Source organism: Pongo pygmaeus, chromosome 6 (assembly GCF_028885625.2).
Source record: "Pongo pygmaeus isolate AG05252 chromosome 6, NHGRI_mPonPyg2-v2.0_pri, whole genome shotgun sequence".
NCBI classification, from domain to species: Eukaryota; Metazoa; Chordata; class Mammalia; order Primates; family Hominidae; genus Pongo; species Pongo pygmaeus.
The window spans coordinates 120,308,954-120,326,670 of NC_072379.2; the positions used below are offsets into that span (position 1 = coordinate 120,308,954).

At 39.4% G+C, this 17,717-nt stretch overlaps 1 long non-coding RNA gene and 1 pseudogene across 1 annotated transcript in view; both read right to left on the bottom strand.

The window, feature by feature from the left end:
• Window positions 1-2,474: 2,474 nt before the first annotated feature.
• Window positions 2,475-12,132, bottom strand: LOC134739944 (large ribosomal subunit protein eL18-like; annotated as a pseudogene).
• Window positions 12,133-12,631: 499 nt separating this feature from the next.
• The window catches only part of LOC134739889 (uncharacterized), a 64,193-nt gene continuing 59,107 nt past the window's right edge, over window positions 12,632-17,717 (bottom strand). The window contains exon 3 of the long non-coding RNA XR_010126981.1: window positions 12,632-15,155. This is a non-coding gene — a long non-coding RNA (uncharacterized LOC134739889). The remainder of the gene's footprint in view (window positions 15,156-17,717) is intronic.

Here is a 17,717-nt window from a genome sequence, read left to right on the forward strand (position 1 = left end):
TGAATACTTTCACATATATCTGCTTTAATCTTGTGGGTTTTTAAAATAGATTATCTTAATCTGTACTTACTTTACAGAGAAGTTGGGGTCAATCCAGCAGAGGATATCTGGTGTCAAGATTGCCAAGAATTTGCAACCTGGACATGATTCACATTCAAAATCACAGAAACAAGCACTCTTTTCTCAAAAGGTATAACCAAAATTCAAATGCTGGGAAGATCAATAACTAATTTCAAATTTAAACGACCAAAGGTAGCACTGCTGGGCCAAGAATTGGGTAGAGCATGGACCAGAGATGAAGAGCAATTAAGGAAAAAGTGAGGACAGATGATCATTTCATGATGTAAACATATATAAAACATCACATTGTACCCCATAAAAATAATATATGCAATTATTATTGCATATTGTCAATTAAAAAGAAAAGAAAAAGGAGGGTTCATGGAAGCAGTCTTTGTGAAACTTCAGCCATTTCCATTAATTCATGGTGTGGGTGGGCTGGTCTAGTTTTAAGAACTAACAATGGCACAAGGTGAAATTCGCTCTTGGGCCTTCATCTGATAAGTTGTAATTGATGTTTAGGTCTCTAGTTATAAATCTTCAGCTGAGATAAAGGTCTTAACTGAAAGGGAGTCTGTCTACAATGAAAGAATGGTTTTACAATTTATTCATTCAATTTTTCCTAAATTCCTGATTTTCAGGTTCACCCTTTCCTTAGCTGGTGACATAATCCATGTGCTATTGGAAAGAAAGCACACTCCCTTCCCACTGCCATATTTCCATGTCTTCCTGTTCTCCTGTTACTCATAATTCCTGCTCCCTCTTCATTATTAACTCCTATTTATGCTCTGGATTCCTGCAGCTGTCACCTTTGCCCTGCACATGGCCACTGCTCTCCTACCTGCATTAAGCAAAGCACCACTAACACTGGGCTGTTCTATGTAATAGATACCTGCCTAAGGTTTGAGAATAATAGAGACACAGGAAAATTCATTTATCCCATTTAGTAAATAGTTTTTAACACCTATCATTGATATGGCTCCAATGAGTAGAGGAACACCAGGTTCTTCATCTGGAGTCGAATTAGATAAAAAGACATGGACACACATGGAGTGGTTTTAAGGAGCGGAGAGTTTAATAGGCAAGAAAGAAGGAAGAAGGCAGAAGGAAGAAGCTCCCCCATATAGAGAGGGAGCCGGGCTCCAAAGTAGAGAGAGGGAACCAACCCCAAGTGCGGTGGATACCAGCCAGATATATGCAGAGGCTGGAGAAAGTGGTGTCTGATTTGCATAGGGCTCAGGGGATTGGTTTGACCAGGCATGTCATTCATGTAGCCCATGAAAAAGCTGGCCCTCCCACCCTAATATGCAAATGAAGGCCGCCATGATGTTCTACACACGTGGGGATATGTGGGGGTGGCCATGTTGCCAGGAACATGTTGGGCAAGGTCAGGAAGACCCTGGGAATCACGATGTTTGGGTGGACCCAGTTTCTAATGGCCTGTTTTTGCATATCAAAGGTTGCCAGCCTGGCTCTAAGAGCAGGGGCTTTACAGGAAACTTTTCTGGAGATGCTTTTTAAAAAAATGAAAACTTCCCAAGGACCCCTTTTCCTCTCTATCTGCCTAAAATAATTTCTTGATAACTCCTACCACATCATCTAGACATTTTTCTAGGTGCCGGGCACAAAGCATTGAACAACAAGGATAAAATCCTTGTCTTCATATTGCTTACATTTTATTTGGATCACAGACAGTAAGTAATTTTAAAAACTATATTAAGGTTGCAATTAACTTTCTTTGTTAGACAAATAGTGCCAATATGATCCTAAGAATCTAGAAAAAATTAGAACTTGGCTTCTTTAAATGACTGCTTAATGGGTTGCTTATTATTTCCCACACCCCTGTGTTTCTCTGAAGAACAAAAGATAGAGGAATGAAATGAAGGGGAGAAAGGTGATACAATAAGGATTCCTAAAGACAACAGGCCAGGCCAGGTGCAGTGGCTCATGCTTGTAATCTCAGCACTTTGGGAGGCTCAGACCAGAGTATTGCTTGAGCCCAGGTATTTGAGACCAGCCTGGGCAACATAGCAAGACTTCATCTCTACTAAAAAAATGATAAAAATTAGTCAGGCATGGTGGTGTCTTTCATGCGCGTCCGTGTGAAGAGACCACCAAACAGGCTTTGTGTCAGCAACATGGCTGTTTATTTCACCTGGGTGCAGGCGGGCTGAGTCCGAAAAGAGAGTCAGCGAAGGGAGATAGGGGTGGGGCAGTTTTATAGGATTTGGGAAGGTAATGGAAAATTACAGTCAAAGGGGGTTGTTCTCTGGTGGGCAGGGGTGGATTTCACAAAGTACATTCTCAAGGGTGGGGAGAATTACAAAGAACCTTCTTAAGGGTGGGGGAGACTACAAAGTACATTGATCAGTTAGGGTGGGGCAAGAACAAATCACAATGGTGGAATGTCATCAGTTAAGGCTGTTTTTATTTCTTTTGTGGATCTTCAGTTACTTTAGGCCATCTGGATGTATACATGCAAGTCACAGGGGATGCGATGTCCTGGCCTGGGCTCAGAGGCCTGACAGTGTCCACCTGTAGTCCTAGCTTCTCAGGAGGCTGAGGTATGAGGATTGCTCGAACTCAAGAGTTGGAGGCTGCAGTAGTGAGCTATAACCGTGCCATTGCACTCCAGTGAGACCTCGTCTTAGAAAAAAAAAAAAATCCCGAAAGGTAACAAGACAACTCCAAGTGGCTCTAAAGAAGGCACCTTCACAGAATTCTGAAGAGGGAGTCTGTCTTGGGGCACATTATTCCAGATTTTTACCTCCTCAAATGGATGATCTGATATATGAAGTCACCTCCCTTATCATATCAGCTGGAACCTTCCTCCAGGGTGCAGGTCCTTTCCTTTTTATTTATATGAAGAGCCTCCCTAAATATTTGCACTCATGCCTTCCACATTGATAAATGGCTTTCACTTAGTGCTATGACAACTCTTCTCTGGAACTCTCTCAGTTCTCAACTCATGATTAATAGTTTCAGTTAACATTCTTTCCTTTACTTATCTTAGTAATTTACAGAGGTGAACTTGCTCTCTCTGTTGTAACAAGTACAAGTACAGGTAGCTTCACATTTTATACACTCCATTAGAAAATGGTGCAGAAAAGGAGGATCTCTGACCAGATAAAAGAGAGGGTCTCTGGTCTCTGACTAGATAAAGATAGTTCCCCTAATCCTTCGTGACCACAGATATTACTTTTTGTCAGCATCCAAAATCTTTTTAATAAGAAGGTAAGCAGTCTGTCCGTTCTCAGATCTCAAACTCCATGCTGGGAGAACCACTACTCTCTTCAAAGCTGTCACATAGGGACATTTAAGTCTGCAGAGGTTTCTGCGTCTTTTGTTCGGGTATGCCCTGCCCCCAGAGGTGGAGTCTACTGAGGCAGGCAGGCCTCCTTGAGCTGCGGTGGGCTCCATCCAGTTCCAGCTTCCCAGCTGCTTTGTTTACCAGCTCAAGCCTCAGCAATGGTGGACGCCCCTCCCCCAGCCTGGCTGCCGCCTTGCAGTTCCATCTCAGTCTGCTGTGCTAGCAATGAGCAAGGCTTCATGTGTGTGGGACCCGTGCCCTCTCTGACCACTCCTATTCAACATAGTGTTGAAAGATCTGGCCAGGGCAATCAGGCAGGAGAAAGAAATAAAGGGCATTCAATTAGGAAAAGAGGAAGTCAAGTTCTCCCTGTTTGCAGATGATAAAATCGTATATTTAGAAAACCCCATCGTTTCAGTCCAAAATCTCCTTAAGCTGATAAGCAACTTAGGCAAAGTCTCAGGATACACAATCAATGTGGAAAAATCACAAGCATTCTTATACACCAATAACAGACAGACAGAGAGACAAATCATTAGTGAACTCCCATTCACAATTGCTTCAAAGAGAATAAAAGACTTAGGAATCCAACTTAGAAGGGATGTGAAGGACCTCTTCAAGAAGAACTACAAACTACTGCTCAATGAAATAAAAGAGGACACAAACAAATGGAAGAACATTCCATGCTCATGGTTAGGAAGAATCAATAACATGAAAATGGCCATACTGCCTAAGGTAATTTATAGATTCAATGCCATCCTCATCAAGCTACCAATGACTTTCTTCACAGAATTGGAAAAAACTACTTTAAAGTTCATATGAAACCAAAAAAGAGCCTGCATTGTGAAGACAATCCTGAGCCAAAAGAACAAAGCTGGAGGCATCATGCTACCTGACTTCAAACTATAGTAGAAGGCTACAGTAACCAAAACAGCATGGTACTGGTACCAAAACAGAGATGTAGACCAATGGTACAGAACAGAGCCCTCAGAAGTAATACCACACATCTACAACCATCTGATCTTTGACAAACCTGACAAAAACAAGAAATGGGGAAAGGATTCCCTATTTAATAAATGGTGCTGGGAAAACTGGCTAGCCATATGTAGAAAGCTGAAACTGGATCCCTTCCTTACACCTTATACAAAAATTAATTCAAGGTGGATTAAAGACTTAAATGTTATACCTAAAACCATAAAAACCCTAGAAGAAAACCTAGGCAATACCATTCAGGACATAGGCATAGGCAAGGACTTCATGTCTAAAACACCAAAAGCAATGGCAACAAAATCCAAAATTGACAAATGGGATCTAATTAAACTAAAGAGCTTCTGCACAGCAAAAGAAACTACCATCAGAGCGAACAGATTTACAGAATGGGAGAAAATTTTTGCAATCTACTCATCTGACAAAGGACTAGTATCCAGAATCTACAAAGAACTAAAACAAACTTACAAGAAAAAAACAAACAACCCCATCAAAAAGTGGGTGAAGGATATGAACAGACACTTCTCAAAAGAAGACATTTATACAGCCAACAGACACATGAAAAAATGCTCATCATCACTGGCCATCAGAGAAATGCAAATCAAAACCACAATGAGATACCATCTCACACCAGTTAGAATGGCGATCATTAAAAAGTCAGGAAATAACAGGTGCTGGAGAGGATGTGGAGAAATAGGAATACTTTTACACTGTTGGTGGGACTGTAAACTAGTTCAACCATTGTGGAAGACAGCGTGGCGATTCCTCAGGGATCTAGAACTAGAAATACCATATGACCCAGCAATCCCATTACTGGGTATATACCCAAAGGATTATAACTCATGCTGCTATCAAGACACATGCACACGTATGTTTATTGTGGCACTATTCACAATAGCAAAGACCTGGAACCAACCCAAAAGTCCATCAATGATAGACTGGATTAAGAAAATGTGGCACATACACACCATGGAATACTATGCAGCTATAAAAAAGGATGAGTTCATGTCCTTTGTAGGGACATGGATGAAGCTGGAAACCATCATTCTCAGTAAACTGTTTCAAGGACAAAAAACCAAACACCGCATGTTCTCACTCATAGGTGGGAATGGAACAATGAGAACACTTGGACACAGGAAGGGGAACATCACACACTGGGGCCTGTCGTGGGATGGGGGAAGCGGGGAGGGATATCATTAGGAGATATACCTAATGTAAATGACGAATTAATGGGTGCAGCACACCAACATGGCACATGTATACATATGTAACAAACCTGCACATTGTGCACATGTACCCTAGAACTTAAAGTATAATAATAATAAAAAAAAAAAAAAAGAAAAGAAAAAAGAAGGTAGAATCCAGGATTAGTTTTTGTAGCCTTGGCTGGCCCCTTGGCCTCTGGCACGCTCGAACTTCCAGCCCTTGGAGCGGATGTAGGGTTTGGTGTGGCTGTGCGGGGTTCCTGGGGCCTTGTCGAAGTGCCGGTACACCTCTCAACCCTTGCGAGGACCTGAGAGCAGGACGGTGCCGCAGACCTTGGGGGAGTCCAGGGCCAGCTGGTCGAAAGTGAGGTTCTTGCCCCACGCCCTGACGATGTGGCTGCGGGCCCGGCTGGTCACACCCAGCGCACAGACCTTCAGCTTGGGCACCTCCTGAACCCACACGTCATCTGTTAATGGTTCCCACAACCACGGTCGTTTTGTTTTCCTGGCCAGGAAGCTTCATTTTCTGGATCATCTGGGAAAGGGACAGAGGTGGCTGGTTGGTGCACTCATAAACAACCTCTTCAGCACTACTACTTTTTTTGAAGTGCCCTAAATATCCTTATCAGAGGGGTATTCTTACTTTCACTTTCTCTTTTTTTTTCCCCTCAGGCCTTTCTTGCCCTCTATTTAAATGTTTCTTCTAAAGCTTCTCTTCCAGTCCTAGGATCCCCAATTCTTTGTCTCCCTTGTCTTCCAAGGGAACATTTTTTTTTAACAATTCTAAATTATGCAAAGAATTTTATTTCTTCATTTTCTCAACCATTCCAATTCTAACTGAGCTCTAGGGCCTACCTACATTTAACTAAATGAAACTAAACAACAAAACCATCATTTATATGGCTGTCCTGTTATGGAAGCAAGCTTGAGTCTTCTTTTTTAATAGGAATTTTGTCTTCTTCCTACAAATGCGTTGTCGCCAAAGAGAGTAATAGAGGGAAAGATTTTGCATAGGGAGAGATGAGCTGGGGATGGGTAGAATCAAAATTTCAGAGAGTTTTAAGGGGTGGGTAATGGGCTTTTGCACAGAACCGTAAAATAAAGAAAAAGAGAGAAGGGAGCTTTTCAGCTGAAGGTGGATAAGGTTTCTATTAGTCATCTGTGGGGGGAGATAGATGGATATTAAAAGGAGAGGACAGTTCACATACATAGAAATTTATAAAGGCCTAAATACAGACACAGGAAAGACAACCCACCTGTTTCTAGCATCCTAGGTAGCACATTTGTGTGGAGCCAATAAAAAAGTGTACACAAATAAACCAATTATATTCAGGTATGTTTTGAAAGAGCCATGTTGACTGGCCTAAGATGTGGAAAAAAAGCCAGAGGTTTTGTTCACAGTAAGTTCAATACAAACAAATCCAGTGATTTGCCAAAAGAGCTAACTAGTATCTTAGCCTGCATTAATGTAATTTCAGTCTCTTTAATAGTGTAGTGTTGTTCTACAGCACTTACCATGGGGAGTAAATGAAGCATTTCTAGCATGGTAATGAATCTATTGGTAGTATAGTCATTAATGAACGGTTTTTTTTTTTTTTTTTTTGACGGAATTTCGCTCTTGTTGCTCAGGCTGGAGTGCAATGGTGCGATCTCGGCTCACCACAACCTCTGCTTCCTGGGTTCAAGTGACTCTCCTGCTTCAGCCTCCTGAGTAGCTAGGATTACAGGCACTTGCCACGACACCTGGCTAATTTTGTGTTTTTAGTGGAGACGGGTTTCTCTATGTTGGTCAGGCTGGTCTGGAACCCCCGACCTCAGGTGATCCACCCACCTTGGCCTCCCAAAGTGCTAGGATTACAGGTGTGAGCCACTGTGCCCGGCCCTGGTTTGTTTATTTTTTTGGTTAAGTTTTTATTTGGTCATATTAAGACACAGTAAGGTTTTGTTTCTGTAAAGTGAATAATCATTAATTTTTTTTTGTAATTCAAGGGAAAACTTAAGTTTGGTTGGTTAATTTTCCTTTTTCCCCTCTATATAGATGCTCTTAAGAGCATAATTGTAGTTAAAAAAAAATAAGTAATGACACTCCTGGAAGCCAGCATGTTACATTACAGTTGTGCAGGGAGGATCAGAGGTAGAAACCCCAAGAAGCTACTGCAGGCCTGACTCCCTCTTCCCTTCCTTGCCCAGCCCCTGTGGTTTTGCCTGAGGGATGCAAAGTAAACTACATCAACAAAGGTCCAGGAACCACAACAATTCTGAGGTCACAAATCATCTAGGCCTGCAGGTGGATGCCCTAGATTGTAGGCATTGATACCAAGGAAGGAAACCACCCCCTTAACACCTCACGATCTGTAGGGCGGTGACAGCAGAGGCTTTTACTCCTCAGCCCCTCCCCTGAAAGGCCTTGATCAGGAAGGTAGCTGAGTCACCATAGAAAGGCCAAGTATGTGTAACACAGCCAATACTGAGAGTGAATTCTGATAGACAACCTTTCTCCGAATTATGTTTTATTTTTGTTTTTCTATATTCATATTGTTTTCTATATTTATTTTCATATATTCTATATTCTATATTTTGTTTTTCTATATTTTTCTATAAATAGAATGCATCACCGACCCAAGGGATTCAAACATCATGGGTATCACAATCACATGTCCCTCCCCAGAGATACTGCCTCTGTCTAGAATCCCAACAGCCCCCTTTAGGCACTGTGTCACCCCTGGGTTTTATTTCCTGAGATAGTAAGCTGTAGCAGGAGGCCCTGAGAGCTGTGGTTGCTTTGTTGGGAGAATAAGGCAGTAATCTGTAGCCTCACTTCCTCAGCTTAAAATGAAGTGGTCGGCCCAAATAACTTGTAAGTTTCTTTTTGATTTCTACCCTCTGCAAAAATAGCAAAACGAAGTTTTCAAATTTTCATTTATAATATCCTGGAATACATAGGACAAGTGAAAAGGCAATTTGTTGACTAATTTGATCATGGTAAAGAGTCAAATTGGATAATTAGATTCCAAAGTGGATTTTGGGGGGGACTTAGTTTTCCTATTTGGCTGTCTAACAGTATCAAAATAACTGCTAATTGCCAAATCTCTCTCTCCCTTCTCTGTATGCTTAGCCAATATTGCTCTAGTGCATTAAAAAAAAAAAAAAAAATGCTACCATTGCTCAGTCCACCTGTGCATCTCCTAATAATTAAATAGTGCACGTGTAGAAATTTTTTTGGTTGGGGGGTGGTGGGAGACGAGAAGATTTACACATATAGGGACTAGTCATAGCCTATAGTTAAGTGTCTAGCTCCAGAACCTGAAGCACAATGGTTTCTCCTAAGTGAAATTTAGGACTATAGGACCAGCTGTAAGCTGAGACCTCCAAAATCAGCATTGGTCAGTGGTCCCCAAATTTTGGGCAAAGGGAATCACTTAGGAATGTGTAATAATACTGATATTTGGTTGCCCCTAACTCTACCAGACATGATGATTTAATTGGTAGGGGATGAGAATAGGAATCGTAAAATTTCCCCAAGTGATTCTAATGTGGAACAAAGTTTGGGCACTCCTGAAATTTGGTCAATATCATCGTAAAATGAGCTAGTTTGTTAGGTTGATTTTTTGCAATGGTTGGGCCTAAGGCAATGTGATCAAGATTGCAGGCACTTGGATCAGACAAGCTGCTTCTTAATCTTGCTCAACTTCTGCTGGTTCTGTCTATGTCCACAGACTGGCCAGGTAATTTTGTTTAGTTTCAGCTTTCTTATTTGTATGATAGAGATACATGTGCCCACCTCATAGTATTGTTCTGAAGATGAAACGTGTTTGGAAGGTTTTGGAAAATTGTTGGCATGAACTTGATATATTCTATATCTAGAACTTGATATATTCTAGCCATCATTATATGTTGTTAGGATTTTGAATCTATATTTTATTTTATAAGACAAAAGTTGCTGGGCGCAGTGGTTCATGCCTGTAATCCCAGCACTTTGGGAGGCCGAGACGGGTGGATCACCTGAGGCCGGGAGTTCGAGACCAGCCTGACCAACATGGAGAAACCCCGTCTCTATTAAAAATACAAAAAATTAGACCGGCATGGTGGCACATGCCTGTAATCCCAGCTACTCAGGAGGCTGAAGCAGGAGAGTCATTTGAACCTGGGAGGTGGAGGTTGTGGTGAGCCGAGATCTCGCCATTGCACTCCAGCCTAAGCAACAAGAGCGAAATTCCGTCTCAAAAAAAAGAGAAAAAGATCTTTGAATAAGTTACTCAGGAAGTTACCATAGGCCTTTCTTTACTTATTTTCTAAAGATATCATAATAATTACATTTTTCTTTTATATTACAAAATTAATTTCTGCAAAACAAAGCAGGATATATACCATTTACCACAACTCTCTTCTTCAACACTGTTTTGTTCTATAAAATGGAAATGAAACTCCTGTACAATAGCAGTCACTAGCTAGCATCTAATGTAATTATCTTTATAGCATCTTTCATAAAACTAAGTCAGTAGGAGACCATAAACAGAGAATTTAGGAAATTTTATTAATCTCCTGGGTAATAATATAGACATTTTCCTTGAATTCATAATGTCTCGGTGGGCTTTTGATTAGATATGCAACTCAAGTCACACGGATGATAACACACTGAGAACTTATTGTTGATGTGATCACTAAACATAGACCATGAAGGTCCACAATTTTATTGCCAATTCCTCATAGCAGCTCTATCTCTAAAATCATATGTATAATGCAGCCAACTTACTCTAATGCAAAATATCCACATTCTGTTTTCATGTGTTATTTTCTTTTGATTTTTAAAATGTACTAAACCAATGTAAAAATAAAATTATGTATGCTTAGCCCACCTTGGGCAAAAATGCAGTTTTGCCGGGGAGTGAGGTAGGAGTAGAGAGATGGGTGTCCCGATTAAGAAGAAGATTAAAGGGAGTTTTAGGCAACTCTCTAAGGAAAGTCTATGCTCTACTCCTAAACTTCTCTAATGCCTTGGATGTGTAACCAGAATCCTGAAATACTAGTTTCACAGCTAGCAGGCGCCTACCACCATTACGTTTGTTGCTTCTCGCTGAGGCAACTCTAAGTTGATCCCAGCATGCTGTGCAAATATAATCAGCTTTCATGTGTGTCATAATGCAAAAATACATGGGACGCCCTGCTTACATAGCACTCTTTTTTTTTCAGTGAATGTTATCATTATAATTAAAGTGTCTTTGGGTATAATCTTGGATGATTCTAATACTCAAAGAACAAAAATGAAGAATTCCTGACCATTTCAAAATCTCATCCAATTTTAAGATGCTCTTTTTGGTTATGAAGGAAAACACAATTAGAGATTGTTGTTCAAATTATATGATAGATGACTCTGCAGTACATTATAGTATCAAAAAATCTGGGCTTCCTCAGCTTTGGAGGGCTATTATCATAACAGTTGGATGATTCATTTAGGTCAGAAAAATCCCATTTCAGAATATTCTTTAAAAAATATAATTAATATAATTCCACTCAGATTTGAGAACATGTGGTTTATTTCTAGCTACAAATAGATTCCTCTATACCAGAAAATAAATTATTTACTTCTTTTCTCTAGGTTTATGTGTTGCTGGGTTTCATTTGAACTTTATTTCAACCTTAAGAATAAATTGGGAAGAAAAAATATGTTTAGGGTGGGGACTGAAATAAGTAATGCAGAATTCCAAATCAGTTAGAATAAAAAAATTCAATGGCTTTGGGACAGGATGTGATATAAATAGAAAGACCATGGGAAGATTGCCCAGAAGCCAGAATTTGGGTTCAAATACTAAAATTTTAGAACTGAAAACAGCCTTTGAGATTTTAAATGAGGAAGTGAAGGGTCACAAAATATTGTAGATTATAGCTCAAGAATAGAGTGAAATTGTGTATTTTAGTAATAATACCTTCACCAGGCCAATTCTTCCACCCTCAAATCTGGGTAAGTCTCTTCAATATTAATCCTGCTAGTGAGATGGGATTTTAAAGAGACATCTGGAAACACCAGTGCTCCAATTTGGCACCAGAGGGTTGACTCCGCCTAAACATTTCCTCTTGTTCCTATAACTACTGCCCCACCCACCCCATCTCCATCTCCTTCCCTGCTCTGCCCTCCTCTTTCAAAATAACTTAATAGAAAGGTTACTTTCTCCAAAAAATTGAAATTTTTTTTTTGAAGCAAGATTTGAGTCCTCCTTGTTCTATTTTAGGAAATAACATAATACTGTGTGTGCCTATTGGTTGCTTAGTAAATATTTATTAAACAAACAAAACGCCTAAGAGAAGAGACCTGAAATCAATCCAAAAGTAGAAAAAAAGAAAGACAAAACAACCAAATTAAAGCATTTATCACCCTCACTGGACCAGGGGAAAATTTCAGTTTCAAACGTCTACAGACTGGGTGTCTGTCTGGACCCAGCAGTGTTTGGTCTCCAGCCTCACTGAAGCATTGTTACTCTGAGGATTTCCAAGTGCATAATGGGTTTCCTGAGCTGCTTGAGTAAGTGCATCCCAGTTCCTGCCGTTATGTTCATGACAATAGCTAGCAGACATTATGTCTTGCTTTGATTCTTTCTTTCTCCTTCATTCTATTTTTATTCTTCTTGATATTTTGGCTTGTTCTTAACAAAAGTAGTTTAAAGATGATGGATTGACCATGAACATTTATTGCCTTCCTGAAACCACTCTAAAATGATGGTAAAAAACAACAACAACAACAAAAATACTCAAAGGGCTGGCACAGTGGCTCACACCTGTAATCCCAGCACTTTGGGAGGCCGAGGCTGGTGGATCACTTAAGGCCAGGAGTTCGAGATTAGCCTGGCCAACATGGCGAAACCCCACCTCTGCTAGAAATACAAAAATTAGCTGGCCATGGTGGTGCACGCATGTAATCCCACTACTCGGGAGGCAGAGGCAGAAGAGTGGCTTGAACTCGGGAGGCAGAGATTACAGTGAGCCAAGATTGCGCCACGGCACTCCAGCCTGGGCGACAGAGCGAGACTCGTCTCAAAACAACAACAACAACAACAACAACAACAACACAAAAACAAACAAACAAAACCTCGAAGGACAAATAGGAAAGAGGACATCAGTGGTTGAGAAGTTTGAGTAAATGTTTAGCAGAGGGAAAGCATGGAGCAGTGATAACTGAATTAGGGACAGAGGAAGCTGTTTAGGAGAAGATTGTTTATTTGTCCCAAAGAACTGTGGTAGGGCCAAGGACCATTGAAGGAGAGACAGCATGGTGCTGTAAAGAAGGTGATGAATTGAGAAAGGCTGTGTACCAAAGAGTGGACTTCTTTTCCTTCTTTCCTTCTCTCCCCTTCTCTAGCTTTGTGGCTTAGCAGGTTGCTCACCATCTCTAGCTACTTGCTTCCTGGCAGGAGAACCAATGCTTTTGCTCTGGATAAATTTAACAGACGTTCCTACAGGATCACTTTGTTGTACTCTGCATGTAATGGCAACCTAACCCAGACCACTAGAACCAGGCTTAAATCTCCTATTTCCAAATATGTCACAGAGAGTGATTATCTGCTCCCAACAGTTTGAACAACAACAACAAAAAAGTCCTGGAGTCGAGCCGTACTGGATTGACTTGGGTTACTTTTTACTTCTGAGCCAATCACTGTGGCCAGGGAGAATGGATGCTCTGATTAACGAGACCAGGGCTGTATAGGATAGGAGAAGGACGGTACCACAAGAAAAATAATGGGATATGTTATAAGGAAAGGAGAAGTGGGTTCTGGGGAAACAATGACCTTATTTTCTAATATAATTACTCTGAGAATACAGTATCTTTGTTGAATAGGGCTCTCATAAGTAGCCACATGCCTGACAATAGGTGGCATGATAGGAGCCAGAAGCAATCCCTAGGCCTACAAGCTGGGACCAGATTTGTACATGTTACAAAACATAAGAATGTATACATAATGAATTATATCTGACTGCTTTCCTCAGAAGGAGTCATTACTGGAAAATGTTTACATGGAAACTTTTCTGCTTTCAAATACATCCAGAGAAGATTTCTTAAACTTCTTTGATAGCCTGTTTCAGCGCAGCCATCATTATCAGGAAATTTACTTTTATGTTGTTAATTTAATTTAATATAATTTAATTTAATTTAATTCTTCTGTCTGCAGCTTTTCAAAGTAGCTGGACATAATCCTCTATATAATATGTATGCTTATGCTTGAAGATAATCTTACAATTTTCTTCCGGGATGGATGACTTCTGTTTTTTTAGCCACAGAATTTTATTTCTCAAACCTTTCATCATCTTTGAGTGTCTCCTCTGAACTGCCTCCAAATTTTCTGCATTTATCTCAAGCTCTAGAGTCCAGCAATGAATATAATAATCTAGGGAGAGCCCCGCAACAAAGTGAAGGCAATTGCTTAGGAAAATAGAAAGAATATTTTTGCACAGGATTTCATAGTCTTAAAAGGACTTTCCCAAGCATCACTTTGTCATTTGAGGTAAGTGTTGCTTCCTCCTCCTCCTAAACTCTGATGGTTAATGTGGGTCTATCCTGAGTCAGATCCAGATTGGGAAAGCTCAGAGCTCCAGTTTGGGGTCAGCTGGAAGTCCAAGGTAGTTCTGAGGTTACAGCACAAGTTCATATTTCTTTATGCTTCCCTGGGACCAGTAACAATTGAAAAAATGGAGTAAACCACAGGGGCTTTCCATGGTTTGGACCAGTGCTGCCCAATAGAACTTTCTGTGATGACAAAATGTTCTATATCTGCACTAATATGGTAGCTATTAGCTACATGTGACTATTGAGTATTGGAAACATAGCTCATGCAACTGAGAAACAGGATTTGTACTTTTATTTAACTTTACATGTGGCTAGTGGCATAATCTTTGGACCATCCTTAAGCCTGGGTCTAAGCTTGAATTTGTTTCTGTGATTGAAGCATAAAGCACTTTGGTATATCATCATATTTTAGAAATAATTTGATGGGTGGGAAGCATCTTAGTGGAATCCCAGTCTCTTCTCATCATATTTCTTATTATACATTTCAGTATTATTTGATTAAAAGCATTTTCCTCAGACATGCTGACACTATATGGCTAACTTATGTGTTCTTTTCCTCAGAAATAGATTAATTGTTACTTAGCTCTTTGCCTAGGACAGCGAATACCTTCTCAAGTAAATTTGTATGGGCACAGCAACAAAACCTTGGGGTACCCTAGATGGTGACTAAGCAGGTTTTGGCAGAAAAGAAAAGTCTTAAGAGAGGCTGAGTTCTAAATACCCATCTGAGACCAAGACCAATACTGCTAAGCCATAAGACAGTTTAGCATTTCATCTATGCATGACACACTTATTGGCATTAAAAGGCTATATTAAAGGATATACATAATATGAAACTTAACGAGCTCAGTTCAACTTCTGCCACATATTTGGTCTGCACTTTTTGCTGAGTTTAGTTTTTGAAGCATCTTGGAAGCCAGAGTAGTTATTAGGTCAGCGAAGATGTGAGCGAGGAATCAGTCTTCTATTCTTACAGATATACACTCTGCAGATTTATAGAGATCTTTGTCCTTAGGAACATTTACCCACTTATGGGCCTCTGAAAATAAAAAAATAAACATAGTTATGTGCTATATAATGACATTTTCATTAGTGACAGACTACATATACAATGGTGGTTCCATAGGATTATAGAACCATATTTTTACTTACCTTTTCTAATGTTTAGATCTGTTTGGATATGCAAATAGCATTGTATTACAACTGCCTACCGTATTGAGTACAGCAACATGCTGTACAGGTTTGTAGCCTGGGAGCAATAGGCTGTACCATACAGGGTAGGTGTGTAGTAGGCTATACCGTCTAGGTTTGTGTAAGTACACTCTATGATGTTTATACAACCACAAAAATCACTTAACAATACATTTCTCAGAATGTATTCCCATCGTTAAGTGCTGTAAGACTAAATAGCTTTATTTCCTCTTAAAATTAAGGTAGCTTCATGGTTCATTTATAAATACTTGTCTGCTGACTTTATTGTTGCTTTCTTCCTCTGAGCTCTGCTTTCTTGCGCTTCTACTTTTGTCTTTGCAGTAATCTTAAATTTTCATCATTCCTCCCTCTTTTCAATTGTAGCTGGAGACCTTGCTTCTAACTTTACTGAGCAAATAGGAGCTGTTAGAAAAGCACTTCTTGTCCCTCTAACATCAAATAGACTAAACTAATTGCATTCACACCCGGGCTGTCCCTTCCTTTACAGCAGATGAACTGTCCATGCTGTAATATAAGGCCAAGCCCTATGTAGGCACCAGAACTCATTACTGCTTGGCTGTGGAAGGGTTTTGCTTCTGAAAATATTATCTCTTTCTTGTGACTCATCCATTGTCCTTCCTGAGTTGAATTTTCCTCATTTTCTATTATGTATTTGCTTTAATGTCACTCATTCAAATAACAGCAATTACAGCAAACCTTCTTAATTCCAACATCTCCAGCCACTGTTTCATTTCTCCCCTTTATTTTACAGCAAAATTCCAAAAAAGAGTTCTCTATACTCAATAACCCTACCTTCCCACCTCTTATTCTTTCCTATGTGTATCTGTGTATGATTTATTTGCATGAAAGCATATTATGAAAATTGATGAAATATACATAAAGTCTTTAGGTATATATTTTTATTTGGAAATAATTTCAAACTTATGGAAGAGTTGCAATAGTATTAAAAGCTCACGTCTTCAATCATTAACATTTTATCACATTTACTGCCTCTCCATGATGCTATTATATTTCATTTATTTTAAACTTTTATAGGTACATAGTATGTGTATGTATCTATGGGGTACATGAGATATTTTGATACAGGCATACAGTGCTTAATAATCACATCAGGGTAAATGGAGCATCCATCGTCTCTTAAGAATTTATCATATTTTTGCATTACAAACATTCCAATTATACTCTACAGTTATTTTAAAATGCACAGGAAATTATTGTTGACTGTAGTCACCCTGTAGTGTTATCACATACTAGATCTTATTCATTCTATCTAACTATCTTTTTGTACCCATGAATCTTCTTCACTCCCTCACCTGCTGTTACCCTTCCTAGCCTCTGGTAACCACCATTCTACTGTCTCCATGAGTTCAAATGTTTTAAATTTTAGCTCCCCAAAATGAGTGAGAACATAAGTTTGTCTTTCTGTGTCTGGCTTATTTCACTCAACATAATATTCCCTTTTCATCCATGTTAATGCAAATGAAAGGATCTCATTCTTTTTTGTGGCTGAATAGTACTCCATTATGTATATGTACCACATCTTTATTTGTCTGTTGATGGACACTTAGGTTACTTACAAATCTTGGCTATTGTGAATAGTACTACAATAAACATGGAAGTGCAGAGATCTCTTTTATATACTGATTTCCTTTCTTTTGAGTATATACCTAGCAGTGGGATTGTTGGGTCATATGGAAGTTCTATTTTTAGATTTTTTGAAGAACCTCCATACTGTTCTTTATAGTGATCGTACTAATGTACATCCCCACCAACAGTGTACGAGCATTCCCTTTTCTCCACAACCTTGCCAACATTTGTTATTGCCTGTCTTTTGTATAAAAGCCATTTTAAGTGGGATGAGATGATTATCTCGTTGTAGTTTTGAATTGCATCTCTCTGATGATCAATGATGTTGAGCACCTTTTCTTATACCTGATTGCCTTTTGTATGTCTTCTTTGAGGAAAGTCTTTCCAGAACTTTTGCTAATTTAAAAAATCAGATTGTTTGATTTTTGATCAAATTGTTAGATGTTTTCCTATTGGGTGTTTGAGTTACTTATACATTGTCAGATGAAGAGTTTGAAAATATTTTCTCCCATGCTGTAGGTCATCTCTTCACTTTGTTGATTGTTTCCTTTGCTGTGCAGAGGCTTTTAAACTTGTTATAATTCCATCTGTCCATTTTTTCTTTATTTGTCTGTGCTTGTAGAGTAGTAACCAAGAAATTATTGCCCAGACCAATGTCCTAGAGAGTTTCTTCAATATTTTCTTTTAGTAGTTTTCATAGTTTTGAGTTCTTAAATTTAAGTGTTTAATCCATTTTGATTTTTTGTATATGGTCCGAGAAAGAGGTCTAGTTTCATTCTTCTGCATACAGATATCCAGTTTT